This window comes from Eubalaena glacialis, unplaced genomic scaffold (assembly GCF_028564815.1).
Source record: "Eubalaena glacialis isolate mEubGla1 unplaced genomic scaffold, mEubGla1.1.hap2.+ XY scaffold_772, whole genome shotgun sequence".
Classification (NCBI taxonomy): Eukaryota; Metazoa; Chordata; class Mammalia; order Artiodactyla; family Balaenidae; genus Eubalaena; species Eubalaena glacialis.
The window spans coordinates 31533-48386 of NW_026871673.1; the positions used below are offsets into that span (position 1 = coordinate 31533).

At 41.4% G+C, this 16854-nt stretch overlaps 1 long non-coding RNA gene across 1 annotated transcript in view; it reads right to left on the reverse strand.

Annotated features, from left to right (window-relative positions):
• LOC133083833 (uncharacterized) overlaps positions 1 to 13809 on the reverse strand; it is a 45062-nt gene extending 31253 nt beyond the window's left edge. Inside the window, exon 1 of the long non-coding RNA XR_009699303.1 lies at positions 13474 to 13809. This is a non-coding gene — a long non-coding RNA (uncharacterized LOC133083833). The remainder of the gene's footprint in view (positions 1 to 13473) is intronic.
• Between the last annotated feature and the right edge of the window lie 3045 nt (positions 13810 to 16854).

A 16854-nucleotide genomic window follows, 5' to 3' on the forward strand; every position in this document is an offset into this window, starting at 1 on the left:
ATCCATATGTTGAATCCCTAATCCCCAATGTGATGATACTAGGAGGTGGGGTCTTTGGGGGGTAATTAGGTTCAGATGAGGTCACAAGAGTAGAGCTCCCATGATGGGATTAGTGCCCTTATAAGAAGACGAAGGGACAACACAGCTTCCTTTCTTGGCTGTGTGAGGATACCGAAAGAAGGCAGCCATCTGCAAGGCAGGAAGAAGGCCCTCACCAGAACCTGACCATGCTGGTGCTCTGAACTTGGACTTTCCAGCCTCTGGGACAGTGAGAAACAAATGCCTGTTGATTAAGACACCAGTCTATGCAAAGAAACAACCAAAATGTCCACTGAATGGATCTGAATGCATAAAGAAGATGTGATTGTATATATACAATGGAATACTACTCAGCCATAAAAAAGAATGAAATAATGCCATTTGCAGCAACATGGATGGATTTATCATACTAAGTGAAGTAAGTCAGACAGACAAAGACAAATACCATATGCTATCACTTATATGTGGAATCTAAAATATGACACAAATGTACCTATCTACAAAACAGAAACAGACTCACAGACATAGAGAACAGCCTTGTGGTTGCCAAGGGGGACAGAGGGTGGGGAGGCATGGATCGAAAGTTTGGGATTAGCAGATGCAAACTACAATATATAGAATAGATAAACAGCAAGGTCCTACTGTATAGCACAGGGAACTATATTCAATATCCTGTGATAAACCATAACGGAAAAGAATTTTTAAAAGAATGTATGTGTATAACTGAATCACTTTGCTATGCAGCAGAAATCAACACAACATTGTAAATCAACTATACTTCAATTTTTAAAAATACATACTAGTGAATTACAGAAGATTTATTAAACTTGGATTAAGCATTTCTAATAAATTCTTTACTTAATTTTTAAAAAGACACCAGTCTATGGTATTTTGTTACAGCAGCCTAAGCTAAGATAGGAACCATCATACTTTGCCTAGATCATCACAATCATCTCCTTACTAGGCTACCAATCTCTTAATTTCTTACGATGCCACATAGGACTCAGATCTTTTAAAAACATGGCAAGGGGACTTCCCTGGTGGCGCAGTGGATAGGAGTCTGCGCTCCCAATGCAGGGGGCCCGGGTTCAACCGCTGGTCAGGGAACTAGATCCCACGTGCATCCCGCAACTAAGAGTTCGCAGGCTGCAAGTAAGGAGCTGGTGAGCCGCAACTAAGGAGCCTGCCTGTCTCAACTAAGGAGCCAGTGAGCCACAACCAAGGAGCCCGCCTGCCGCAACTAAGACCTGGTTCAACCAAATAAATAAATAAATAAAAGTAAAATAAAAACATGGCAAATCATGGAATGATTGAAACCTTCCTATAACTCCCCCCCTTATCTTATGGCCTATCATTACATAGTTATTATCAATATTATTTTTACTTACTCATGCCCACACTAAAATGCATCTACCACTTCCCACTCATAGAGCTCTAGTCTAGAATTTATCCCTAACAGATTTATATACTACTGCCTAATCTTGGGGCTTTCCTCCTATCCTCTGTCTTTCAAATAATCTATAAAAATGTTCAATGAAAACTGTCTCAACTCCTAGACAATCCCCAAAGCTCCTCCATTCCAAGAACTGACGTCTATTCCTACAGTTCTCTTGCTGGCTCAGACAACTGGGCTATCCACTTAAAGGTCCCCAAGGTTACTTAAATGTTTAGCTATTTACTAAGCTTTTTTTTTTTTTTTTTTTAACAAGTTTATTTGTTTAATCCTAGTTACTTTTTTTTTTTTTAAACTCATCTTTTTATTTATTTATTTATTTTTGGCTGTGTTGGGTCCTCGTTTCTGTGCGAGGGCCCTCTCCAATTGCGGCAAGCGGGGGCCACTCCTCATCGCGGTGCGCAGGCCTCCCACCATCGCGGCCTCTCTTGTTGCGGAGCACAGGCTCCAGACGCGCAGGCTCAGCAGTTGTGGCGCACGGGCCCAGCTGCTCCGCGGCATGCGGGATCCTCCCAGACCAGGGCCCGAACCCGTGTCCCCTGCACTGGCAGGCGGACTCTCAACCACTGCGCCACCAGGGAAGCCCCTAAGCTTTTTAAAATAGATTTTAAGGTATATACTTTGTCAAAATATATATTTTTAATCTAAAATAAAACCCCCGCTTCTATTCATTCATATAGTTATTTATTTCTGAAACCAAGCTACCTTTGCTTCAATAATTGCTCACCTAAGTAGTCAAGGATTCTACACTTTTAAAAATAGATCTACCGGGCTTCCCTGGTGGCACAGTGCTTAAGAGTCCGCATGCCAATGTAGGGGACACGGGTTCAAGCCCTGGTCCGGGAAGATCCCACGTGCCGCGGAGCAACTAAGCCCATGCGCCACAACTACTGAGCCCGCGTACCACAACTACTGAAGCCCGCGTGCCTAGAGCCCAGGTTCTGCAACAAGAGAAGCCACCACAATGAGAAGCCCGCACACCGCAACGAAGAGTAGCCCCCATTCGCCGCAACTAAAGAAAGCCTGCGCGCAGCAACGAAGACCCTATTCTGCCAAAAACAAACAAATAAATAAATAAAAATAAATAAAGTGGTTGCACAATTCTACATATAAAAAAAAAAAAACCAAAAACCAGATCTACCAAAACAAACTTATGGTTACCAAGGGGGAAAGGTGGGGGGAGGGATAAATTGAGAGATTGGGACTGACATATACACACTACTGATATAAAATAGGTAACTAATAAGAACCTACTGTATAGCACAGGGAACTCTACTCAATACTCTGTAATGACCTACATGGGAAAAGAATCTAGAAAAAGAGTGGATATATGTATACGTATAACTGATTCGATTTGCTGTACAGCAGAAAGGAATGCAACATTGTAAATCAACTATACTCCAATAAAAACTAATTTTAAATAAATACATAAATAAATAAATATCTACCCTCCAGAAAGTTACTAATCTATAATTTTCAGAATTCCCTCTGAAACTTTTGTTACAGATAGAAGACTAACAAATTGCCAGGTTTTCTATACCATCACTGTTTATGTAGAAATGTTTAGTGCTTTCCCAATTTCACCCTTAATTTCTTTTAAAACGCACAATTGCCATTTACTTCAAAATATTTATCCACACAAAAACTCCTATGAAATAGTGTAATCATTAAGCTGATAATGACCGAATCAAAATTTTGGCCTTCCTACTCTGGAATGGATAGCACTAAAGATAACAATTCCAGTTCAACGGCCCGTCTGAAAAAGAACATTAAAACTTACTGTGTAGGGTTTCCCTGGTGGCGCAGTGGTTGAGAATCTGCCTGCCAATGCGGGGGACACGGGTTCGAGCCCTGGTCTGGGAGGATCCCACATGCCGCGGAGCGACTAGGCCCGTGAGCCACAATTGCTGAGCCTGCGCGTCTGGAGCCTGTGCTCCGCACCAAGAGAGGCCACGATAGTGAGAGGCCCGCGCACCGCGATGAAGAGTGGCCCCCACTTGCCGCAACTAGAGAAAGCCCTCGCACAGAAACGAAGACCCAACACAGCCATAAATAAAATAAATAAATAAAAAGAATAAAAAAATAAATAGGAGCTGTTGTTTAAAAAAAGAAAAAAACTTACTGTGTAAAATGGGTGGTTAGACTAAATTATCTCTGAAGTTCTTCCAGCAGTAAAACTAAATTCCATAATCATAACTGCTGACATTTATTGAGCATTTGCCATCTATGTGGGGCACTGTGCTGGGTACTCTTCACGGATCACTCAGAATAAGTCTATAAGCATGTTACTAGGAGACCACTCCTAATATAGGGAAATGCAAACGGGACACAGACGCTTTCTAAAAACATGTCTCTAGTATAAAGCAAAATGGAAATGGAAGATCCCAAATTGCGGGGATTACCTTGTTCCCTGGGATTGGGAGAGGCTGACTCTTGTATGAAGTGATTCCCTAAAGACTAGATGCCTAGAGCCACTGAGAAGGGCATCAAAAACAAAAAACACAGCCTATCAAAATAATCCAGTTTGCTCCAGAGAATGGCTCCTTGCCAGACTGATGAAGATGCAGTATCAGAGCTCACTGAGAAAGCAGAAGTGATCTCACAACAGAGGAACAGCTACAGAGAAGTTCAAGAGTATTAGAAGAGCTCTAATAAACCTGGAAATCTGAAGGGCCCCAGTAACTGGGATCTAAAAGCGTATGATGTGGCCATACCTAACATTCGGTTTTGGGACCATGTGTTCACTTTAGTGTCCCCACTAGGCTGCAGGGTTCTCAAGGTTCTTACCTTTTTCTTTTTTCTTTTTTAATCTACCCCCGGAACATAGCCGAGTCTAGGACCTGGAACATTAGAAACACTTAATAAATATTTAATGAGAAATATTAGTAACCAATCTCCCCAGGAACATATCTATCCCACTCACTGGGGTGTGCCTGTAAAATCAGCCTTCTAAATTGTGGTCTGGAGACCTCTAGGGGTCGTCTGCAGGTCACTAGGAGAAGTCAAAATCTGAAGGAGGACAGACTGGATGGAAAGGGCCAAACACCAGGACACAGGTTAAAGCCCAAGACAAGAGAAACAAGTAAGTGCTACGGTAGCGTAATGAACTAAAGAAGTTTAAAAGTGAAACATAAAACAAATCCAAAGAAGATAAAATTGCAGCCAGTTTATCTGAATGTGACACATATGAAGACTTGTTTCCTATCAATTTTATTATAAACTACAAGTCTAGTTCATATCCCCTCATAGCACCACACTCAGTTTAAAAATGTTTAATTAAACGTGAGTGGTATTCTAAAACATAACTACTATTTGAGAGCCTATAAAAGAATAAAATGAATAATTTTAGAAAGAAAAAATCACCCCTTTGTAAGTGTTAAGCAGGGAAGCTAGAAAGGCAACATTCATTCTAGATTAAATTCACTGTCCTTTTCTCAAGGACAGTCAATTCTTAGGGTCATCTGCCAGTCATCTGGGATCTCAGAGAAACTGCAGACCTCATTTTGGTAAAGTGTTGATTATGCTGGAGACACACCACTGTCAAAATTATACTGGGAGTCTCACATGTAAAGGAAAAGGCTCCATTTTCTTTTTCCTTAGTAGGGCATCCTACTGGATTCATACCACAGTTCAGCATCTTACTGGTTGGGTCAAATTAAGCAAGTTACTTAGCCCCTCTGTATCTCAATTTCCTCCTTTATAAAATATGATTGATAACAGTCTCTGCCCCAAAGCTACAAAAAAGTAGATTATTACACACTCAAAGAATCTAGAGTTGTGTCGTGTACCTAGGAAGGAATCAAATAGTTGTTAATTATTACAACTAATGGGCTAAAGTGATCTAGAATGACCCATGTAAGCCAACAAAGATTTGATGTCTTTAACAAGAGCAACCCAAAAAAGCATATTTTAGAAAGAACTTGCATGATTCTACAATACTCTTAAAATGCAACTTTTTTCTTTCTTTATTAACTGAAAAATAATGACACTCGATTGAGATGATGGATATTTAAAATGCCCTAAAAATAAGCAATTGCCACAGAAGCAGTCCTGAAACACAAATCCTACTCATCTAAGAACTGGAGAACATAAAGAAGGGGCTATTTTTTTTTTTTTTCCTTTATAAAAGCAGTTACGATTTTGCAAAGACTCAGAAACAGCTGTGAGCATACTTCTTGGTATGGACAAAACATTCTTGCAAGAAAGAACTTTGTGGGGAAAAGTCGTTTATCTTATCATACATGAAGCTCTTTAAAAATCTATAAAGACTATGAAACTTCTGAAGTTCTTTGGTCAGTTTTATAGTGGAAATGGGCGAGTTCAGATTAACTTAAATTTAGAGAATAAAGGGAGTTGCCAAATGGAAGATGGGAGTTGAAACATCTGGACAAAAGAAAATTGTGCTTTATCACATGCATCAAAGAGAACATAAAATCCATCTCCCTGAGACTTTCCCTCCTCTTCCTATGGAGGTGGAGGTGAGGAGAACAAGCCATTTACCCAACTAGCCGCTCAACCCATTAGATCTCTGAACAATATTATTCACAGCGATAACGCCTTGCTTCAAAGCAGAAAGTCCATCCTACAGAAAGCAGAAGCATTTTGGCTCATCTTTTTCTATTCCATTTACGTGTATAAAATGGTCATAGTCATTAAGTATTTACCAGGATTTCACATACGTAGATAATAAACACATATAAACCTCATTAGGCATAATTTGACAACATAAAGAAGTGTTACACAAACAATCATGCCATAACATGACATGGGACAGGAGATACAGCCAGGGGTGTACCATCCATGGACAACTTGGGAGGGCAGAATTCTACAGCCTCCAGAGAAATGGGAGCATGGTCCTCAGCACTGGCTCTGAACCTGGGTATAATTTCCATCCATGCCCTTTTAGTGACCCCCCCCCCATATTTCATCTTCCCCATTCTCATTTATCTAGCCAACCTGGAAGATGGAGAGGGAGAGAGAGAATTGGGATGAGAATGAAGAATGAATTTCAACAGGGGAGAATGCAGCACACAAGTTATTCAAGGACCTCATGTTATTGCACTCCTGAGAAAGTTAACTAGGCAGCCAAATGCTCTGCTTTTTCAGAAAGGGGCTGGGAGTTCAAATCTCACAGGAAAATAAAAATTCATAGGAAAAAAACTGCTATTATTGGAAATAATTATACAATAATTCATAAAATTATACACTATTATGGATATTATGTAATTATATAGTATTACAGTCATTGGTCCTCATGAACACAATGACCCCATCTGATTCTTACTTCTTTTTAGATCTTCATGGAACTCGTAGGTCACATTCAAATGTTGAAAGTGGCTTAATAATCAATGGCTTTAAACTTGGAGTGTTTATTATCGCAATATTCTACTGTGTTTGATAAGGTAAACAAGCAAGATGGTCTTTTTCAGCAATAAAGCAGAACTGACTGGAATGCATCGGATTGAACTTGCCCGGCCCAAATGGTAGGCTCAACAGCTTGGGCAGAATCCTGAACTATCAACACATACTCCAGAACAAGTCAAAACCAAAACTTACAGAAAGCAATGAACCTAACGAATGGCCAATCATTACCATATAAAATTACATTCCTTTTTTGGTATCATGCATAATGTTAAGTGGAAAAATATTCAAGAAAATATTCTAGAGATATGTTCTCTGTAGATATTCATATTATGAATGTGTGTAGAATACCACAATAAAATGAAATTTTACCTCTTCCTCATATGTGATCATCTTAGTCAGAGTTTAAAATTCTAATGCCTAACAACTAAATATAATGTGTGGACTCTGCCTAGATCCTAATTCAAAAAAAACCTATGTAAAGGGACAGTTTAGGACACATGAGAAATTTTAAATAGTCTGGATATTATATGACCCCAAATGATTATTACAATTAACCCCTTTGTTAATTATTAATTATAATTATTATTATTGTTAAGTGTGATAATGGCACAGGAGTCATGTGAGAAAGTGTTAATGCTTTAAACACACACATACTAAAGTATGCAGGGGTGAAATGAGATTTGCTTTAAAATATTTCAGCTGCAGAAAAAACAGAGCTAAATGAAGCTAATATGGCAAAAACCTTGGTAATTATTGAACCTGGGTAATAGGTTTATGGAAGTTCGTTTATTATTTTTTGTAGTTTTGTATAAATTTGAAATTTCTCATAATACTTTTTAAAAAAACATTTAAAAGCATTCTATTGCCCAGAAAGCCTCCTTAAAGGACTCTATGTAGGGGAAAAAATCATCTTGTGATATTTCAAAAATGAAGTAAAAAATTATGAAATTGACATTTTTAGATCTATTCATTTATACAACTACTCAAAATTCCCTCTAATTTAGGAACTTCTTAAAAGGAAGACCCTACTAAATTTTTATGTCAAGCGATGCTTTATTCCAAAGCAACAAAATGCATGTGCCTAAAACATATATAAAAACATAAAAATATATTTTTTAAAAAGCAGCCTTTTCTCTGCTTACCCTCAGATTTATGTCGGAACACAGCTTACAATTGTTTTTTTTTTTTTTACACATCTTTCACAAAAACGTAGCCTTTTCCCTGCTACGAATTTTTTAAACTCACAATATACTTTTCTATCTCAAAGACTTTTTAAAAATTATTTGCCTTCTTTAGGGAAAGCTATATCATGAGAAAACAGCTCAGCAAAATCCCTGCAAATAATGCAGAGGTAAAATACACATTACTTTCTTCCAGCCAAAAGGACTAACAGGGGAAAATGAACATTTTCAAAAGCATTTTGGAACCTTATTCCAGCTACCTCTGTGCTCAGCTCTTTTTTTCCTCCCAAAATACGTCACTTAACTGTCTGTCAAAACAACTCTTGCCCACTCTACCTGATCACATTCCAAAGCTGCAGCTTTTCCTGGATTCACTTCTCAATGACAAGCTGCTCAGAGAGCACCTATTAAACCGAATGTGATCATCTGCTCCTTCCTTTTTTCCTTTCAGGGCATACTGCTGTCCATCAGAAGTAATTAATGGGTTTACTATGTACGAAAGCGTCATCCCATCAGTTTGCTGCCTGGTTTGAATAGCTCATATCAGCTCTTCATTCATACCAAGAGTGCTCACTGTCCGGAGATTACGATAAAGCCGTACCTCCTTTTGGATTTTTCGCTCACTATTCACAGAACTATGTGTTACAGGAACACAAGGACAGAAGAAATCCCTTCACCCTCTACAGAAAGGAAGCTCATGGACTGAAAAGTTGGTAAAGGGAAAAACAAGGAAAGCAAGAGAACGCAAGAGAACATCCACGCTTCTAGTCCAGACAATTTTTTAAGGCAACTTGATTCAGGAGCATATGTAGTTCTGAAATATGGACAGAACTTTTGCAGAAGGTAAAATGTCTATAGAAAGACCCAGGATTTCTCAATTGCTGAAACAGTCAATGAATTTTTAATAAGTTCTGAACACTCAAGTTGTCTGCGGTCAGATCGACGGCTGTCATCAGACAAGAGAAAGGCAAAATTCACCCTTCTAGTTCTATAACCCTATCCAAAAGGAAGCTTCATCTATTGCATGCTGTCCTAACTAATGCTCCAAGATGACCAGGAATACAGACAGAGACTGCAGGAAAGAAAAACACAGTGGTAAAAGAGAACACGAAAGGAAGTAGAGACAGCATTTCAGGTATCGAAGCTTACTATTGCCAGCCGGAGTTCAAATGACTGAGCTTCAAACAAACCACTGCCAGGTAAGATTTAATTTTATAACATTAATTTATGTCTCGACCACTGAAACTAAACCTGCTGATGCTGTGAATGAGCTAGTAGATTTGAATTTCATGTGATCCTCCCTTGAGCTCTGTGCAGATTTAAGCCTTGTAAGGTAAACACTTTTTACTTATGCTGCATAAACTAATCATCCATATAACTAGGTAAGAAAACACTCCAAAAATTCCATTCATTTTTCAATAGATTTGTCCCATCTTCGTCTTCGTCTTAAAACTCCCAGTTTTGTTTTATTTAATAGCTTGGGGGGAAAATGCACGAAGAGAGCCCTGAATGGGGCAGAAGAGTCATTCAGAGATCCTATTTACCAAACACATTCAAATGTAATTTGTTTCCCAGGGCACTTGGTAAAACAAAGAAAAATTATCGTTTTTAATATTATTTCTATTGATGCAAAAGAACAAAGCTCAATGACTGGTTTTTATCATTAGCCAAAAAAAATAAAAAAAACCCTGTGATGTCATTCTCATTCCCACTCAAGAAAAACAATCTCTAGTAAACTAAGGTATAGCAAGCACTTCAGTAGAATGGAGCTAAAATACCCTAAGGTTCTGGGCATATTTTCATAACATTTATAAATTAAGACATTTTTCTGATTTAACAACAGAACAGAAACAAATGGTATCTTAATACCTCACAAGCTTTAACTCAGATCAAATGGCCCAAACCGTAAAATGCAAAGAACTACTGAAACCATCACAGAATTTTAAAGGGTACAGTGCCTTTTAGAAATTCCCTGGAAATCACTCCATAATGAGACTTTTAGAGAGACTATCTTATGTTTAAAAAAAAGAAAAGGATTTGTCAGAATCTGAATTCCCTACATAGATTTTTAGCAAAAATTCAACCACATTAGTTAACTTCAATAGGAAAAGTTCACAGCTTAATCTTTTCATAAAGAAGCCCTACAAATAATATGCTTCTATTATCTTAAAAGACAGGAGATAAGTGAAACAATAAAAGCAAATCACACCTAACCGTAGAGATCTTCCGATAATATAAGGAAATTTATCTAAAGTAATTATTCAGTACTTGCCTGATAAGTCAAATTTGAAATTCTTCCATTTCACTGAATTCTCTCCTTTTTTCAAATTTTAATTAATAGAGTAAATTACATGATCCCATCATTCTTTTCAAGACAGTCTATCAATAACCTTAAATGTCATAAATCTTTTGCGTCGGAATTCATTCCAGAAATTCACCCGCCATTTTCCAGTAAAGGAAAGCAGCAATTCAGATACAAGCAGTAATACTGTAGTGTATCAATTTGTTGCAGAGAAAAATGTTTATTTAAAAATTTCAAAATACTTTGTATACCAGCCCAAACTAAAAGTATTTTTTAACTATACTGACATGTACCTGAACCCTTAAGAATTCATCTTTTTCCTCATTATATTGTGTAACCTGACATGCTTTGAAAACAGGCATATATTTTTTAAGTTAAAAAACTATTTCAACTCAAAGAACTGTTTAACTTAGGCAAAAATAAGAGATTAACAATATTATACTCAAACAATTTGCTTCCAATAAATAGAACTGAAGGGGGTATAAAATTACGCTCCTCAAGTCTTCTGGATTTTATTTACTCATTGTAACGTACAAAGAGACCCATGTCCCACCAGGTTAGGGACTTTGCTTCTATGATTTATCTTCTAAAGACAATGGATGAGCAAACCCACCTCCCCTTTAGCCCTGGTTAGCATCAGTCCCAGTGAATCTTCATTTTTCTTTCCTATCTAAATCAAGCTATTTCTCTATAATAACCCGTTCTGAATAATGATTATTGAGATTTAAATAACAGCTTACAAAAAAAAACTCTATAGCAATTTATTCCAAATTAGCCCAATCTACAGTTTCTCCTTCATTTTAAGTGAAAAAGTAAAGAATAAAAACATTAGCTAATTTTTAACACATCATTTATCAATGATTCAGGTTGAAAACGGCTTCAACTTTAGCATCTCATGGGTACAAACGGATAAGGAATTTTATGCTAGAAGATTTGGTTTGATACCTGAAGATGTGGTTTATTTATGAGAGTTTTTGTGTTGTGTGTCGATAGATCTAACAATTAAAGAGATTTTGAACCTCTTGGGAAGTATTCAATGACTGTCTAATTGTTTCTGTAATTTAGAATGTTTTTCATGCGCACATGATATAAAAAGTATTGTATTATAAAAGTAATATAATTTTGTATTAATGGATTCTTTCATAGAAATGGAGCAAATATTTTGGCTACCAAATCCTTGCAATGATATTTAGTACTGTATTTTTAGCTTCTGCTCTTTTTAACTAATCCAAAAGCTGTACTTTTTATTTAAACCATGAGAACATAAAAGTAGGTGTATAGGTCAAAATAAAGTACATCCATTTTGTGTCTTTGCTGACTCTTTTCAGATTGATATGTCATCTTTGTCTGAAATAGCAAGCCACATAATTTTGCATAGAAAATAAGAAACATACCTGTAAGTTATTTTTAAGTGTTAACATTTAAAGGGACCAGCACTACATAATATTTTTAATTCCATAAATATTTACTGATATCTGCATTATTATAACTCTCAAATTTTTCCTTAGAATTTTGAAAGAATTTCCTTCATTCCAGTATCATGGAAAAGTTTTTCAAGCTTAATTCAACAGGGTATTTCAACTAGCCGGTATCTTTGATCTTTATTATGGTTAATTTTTCTTCATGAAGTGACCAAAGTTGAATAAGGCTGATGGTTCATCATGGAGAGTCATCTCTCCAGCTTCTTCCTGCTGAGAGAGAATCATCTTTGGTTTGTGACATCACAGTCTGAGCTGGGCAAGTGGCTGTGATAGCAAACCGATGATTATATCCTTTCAGTGTGAATGAGCTGCAAGAGATGTGGGTGCTATCATTTCAAGTCCTGTCACAGAGACACTACTGAGATGCATGACAGGAGTCAAGTTAGGCAAAGATGCTTGCATTGCATTTGTCACTTCTACAGCATCAGCCATTAAAGATAAAAGTACCATTTCACAGTTTACTTCATTATTAATTTAAAAGAGGGAGTAAACGTCATGTTAATAAAACTCACAGATAGTGATAAAATGGGAGGGAGGAAAGTACCAGCGAGTAACCAGACAATAAAGGAAGAGGGACACGGAGAGTGAGGGATGGGTGCACAACTCAGCCGCGCCTCTGGGCACAGGAAGAGCAAAAATAGAAAGCACCAGTGCGCAGTGGCGGGCTGGAAACCCTCCGACCTCGGAGAACTGCGGAGAACCGGGGACCGGAGTCAACAACGGCTCCCAGGCGGTCCCAGCGTCCCGACCCGCCCCCGGCCGCGACACAGTTTCCACAAACTGACACACACGGAGCCCGCCGGGTCCCCTGGAGGCCGGTCCCCCGCAAGCCGAGCGCACGAAACGGCGCCCCAAAGGCGCCGGCCCAAGGCGCCCGCTGCGCTTTCCCTCCCGAAGGTGGGCTGCAGGGCCCAAGCGTACACCCTGAGACAAGAACACGCGCACCACGCCGCCACGGGGGACGAGAGGCCGGGCGCCCACCTGCCCGGACACCCTGCATTTCTGGAATCACCGGACGCCTGTGTAAATGTCCGTTCGGCGTGTCATTTTCCAAAGGCCACTCAAGATCAGGGGACAGGATGCCTCCTCTCCAAGGGTCCAGCCAGCCCACCCACTCAAATTAGGGGAGACAACGCCTCCTCTCCAAGGGTCCAGCCAGCCCACCCACTCAAGATCAGAGGGACAAAATGCCTAACTAAAACAAAACAAAAACACAAAAAACTGGAAAGAGGAAGGAAAGGGTGTCCTCAAAAATAAAAAAGCTAAGCACGTTGACAGCGCTAAGAATAAACCACCAGGAAAAAGAAACCCTACATGTCAGATCATAAAGGACGGAAGGGCAAGCCCGCCGGCAGTCCAGGCCCGGGGGGACCGGGGTCCCCAGCCCTACAGAGCCAACGGCAGCCCGGCTCGGGCGCCCCTCGGAAGCGCGGGGTCCCCGCGGCCGAGTCTGCGCCCCCGGCCGGCCCCGGCTCCCCTCTGCCCACCCTGCGCGCGGGGGCTGGAAACGGCCGCGGAGAACCACGGCGGGGCGGGAAGGGGGGCTCCAAAGAGGGTCTGGCGACTCGAGTCGCTCCGTTTCTCGGTGGGCTCAGCGCGCGCCGTGGGGGAAGAGGGGCGTGGGTCCGGGAAGAGGGGACGGGCGGCACTCACGTAGACCGGCAGCGGCCACGCGTAGACGGCGGGCTCGGCCCCCACGGACGACTCCAGCTTCAGCTCCAACTTCTCCCCCACGTCTTCGCGCGCGGCCCCCGCACCAGGCTAGTCTGGCGGTTGGGGGAGGGGCGGGACGCCCGCCGGCGGGGGCGGGTCAGGCGGGCGGGCTGGCGGCTGAGGGGAGGGGGCCTGGCCTGGGCCTCAGCCGGGGCCGCCGCCGCGCTCCCGTCTGGCCCCCGGCTCCCTCTTTGTGGTCACAGGCCCGGGACCTCCAGCGCTGCCGCCAACTCGGGCCGGCGTGAGGCGAGCACAATGAGCCGGGGCCGGGCTGAACCACTCACTCGCGGCGCGCGCGCCACCCGCCCCGTGGCCTCGCCCGCTCTCACGTACGCACGCACGCACGCACGGACGTCTTCGGCTGCCCCCGGCCACCCCCACCGGCCCGAAGTGGGGACCCGGGGAGACCCCTCGGGGCCTGCAGTGGCGGGTTCGACTCCCGCCCTTGACGTACCGTGACACACACACACACACCCCCAATAATAAGACTATAATTCCTCATTAAATATGACAGCCGGAATCCCGGCTTCTGTTCACAAAAATGCCGTGTATTTAGCCTATGCTAGGCACCAGACCCTGGACGCTCAGCACTGGCAAAAAAGGAAATGCCCTGCCCTCATGGCGCTGCCATTTTAATTGGAATAGTAGTGACAATGGTCAAGGGAGAAAATCAAGTGTCATCATCGCCACGGGGATGGTTAATCTCATGTGCGCACTGCGTGGGGCCCCGGCAACCACAAACATTATTCCAGATGTGGCCAGGAAGGTATTTTTCAGAAGAGATGAACACTGAAATTGGTCCACTTTGGGTAAAGGCGATTGTCAATGCCGCGGCGTGGGTGGGCCTCGTCCATCAGTTGAAGGACTGGAGAGAAAAATGAGGTTCCGAAGAAAGAGGGAACTGTTCCTCCAATGGCCTTGGGACATCAGCTCTTCCCTGTGTCTCCAGCCCAGAGTCCTGCCCTGACTTGCCTGCCTCACGGTCACATGAGTCAACTCCTTAAAACAAAACTATATATGTAAAAATACTGAATATATACAAGCCTATTAATTTGTATATGTGTGTATACATATTATATATATGTATACACATATGTTGATATGTGCGTGCGTTTGTAGTATATGTGTAAGTACTATATACAGTATACATACAAGCCTATATATTTGTGTGTATATATCGTATACATGTATGTATGTGTATATATATAGTATACATATTATAAATATGAACATGCTGTATTTATACACACACCCATATATTGATATATGGGTGTGTATATATACAGTATATGTACACTGTATGTATGTATACAGTGTATATTTATATATAGGTGTGTATATATGTTGTATACCTGTATGTGTATACGTTTCTAGGTATTATATGTATATATGTATATACTATTATATACACACTTGCGTATGTATTTATATGTGTATGTACATGCGCATATTTACATATAGGTGTGTATGTGTGTGTATACATTGTATATATGTATATATCTTATACATATGATATATGTATGTATATATACGATGAATTTATATATACAGTACATATATATTTTTATGCTATATGCTTTTATATGTAGGTGTATATGTGTGTCTATATGTATGTACGTGTATGTATTGCATATATTATATGTGTATGTATGTATACTGTCTATATACACACCTAAATATCTTTGTATGTGTGTATATATGTATGATATATATGTACCTAGGTGTGTATATTGCATATGTTATACGTATGTGTACATACTGTATATATACAAACTATGCATTTTATATGTGTGTATGTATAGTGTATATGTATGTGTGTATTGTATGTATTATGTGTATATGTGTGTATACATACTGTATATATACAAACTATGCATTTTATCTGTGTGTATATATGTGTGTATTGTATATACTCTATGTGTATATGTGTGTATGCATACTGCATATATACACAGCTGTATATTTTTGTATGCGTGTACATATGTACGTGTGTGTGTATATACACACACACACCCTATGGATTCTGTTTGTCTGGAGAACCCTCACTGATACGGACACTTATGACAATTGAGCACCTGCTCTTTGCCAGCCAGGGAGCCAAAAGCTTGTCCTTTCGGTGTCTCCCTTAAGTGTCACAAGTCCCAGGAGGGAAGGTGATGCGGCTCCTACCAGTTGAGGTGCCTCAGGGTCAGAGAGGTGCACAGGGCGGGGGGCTGGAGCCTGGTGGAGCCCAGGTGGAGTTCTAGCAGCAGTACAGCCTAGCAGTCCCACTTCCCCGGGTGCGTCTCACAAAGACGCCAAGGGGGAGACGGGAGCTGAAGGAGGGGATGAGGAAGCTTCCGTGGGTCCGCAAGCCCAGACCAAGGCTGACTCGTCAAGGGTGTTAGAGGTCAGGACTGTGGTTACCCTGGGGGTGGGCTTACACAGAGCCATTCACATTCTGCAAAAGTATCCATTCTGCTCTTGTTTGTATGGTTACCCCCCTCCCCCAAATCTTTTAAAAACAGATTCTCTTGGTTGCTGGGAACACACACGGGGAAGTTGTGTGTGAGGGGGTGTGATCCAGGGGACAGGGAGGATAAGCCCCCCACTCGTAGGGCCAGGAGTGGCTCAGCTTTGTGAGCTGAGGATGGCCCACGAGGTCCCAGAGAGAAGGGTCCCTGCTCCGTGCACCCCATTCCCAGCCTGAGAAGCCCAGAGCCACCCCCGCCCCCCCCCCGCAACACACACACACCAGGGAGGAGAGCCAGTCACCCTGGCTCCCAGGCTCTGGCTCCAAGGCTCCCGGCACTAGGAGCTATTTTCAGCTTTCATGCTCTGTCTGTCTCTCGCCCGCCCTCCCTCCCTCCTCCGCTTCTTCCCCTCTCGCTCCATCTGTCCTCCCCTCCACCCTGCATTTCTACACAGGATGGCTCACAGACAGCTGCTCCCCGTGCCCACCTGCCACCATTCGATGGATGTCAAAGCAAGCCCTGGGGACTTCCCTGGAGGCCCAGTGATTAAGACTCCGAGCTTCCACTGCAGGGGGCGCGGGTTCGATCCCTGGTCAGGGAAATAAGATCCCACATGCCGCATGGCACGGCCAAAAAATATAAACGAATAAAAAATAAAGTTATAGTGATGAAACAGCCCTAGTGGTGCAAGGATGGGACGTATAGCTCTATGGTATAGAATAAAGGTCCAGAAACAGATATATGAGAACTTGATACGACAGAAAGTGGGGAAATTAAGGAGTTTTCGATAAATGGCATTAGGACAATTGCATATCCATGTGGGAAAAAGTGAATTAGAAAAAAAAAAAAAGCAAGCCCTGGTCAGGTG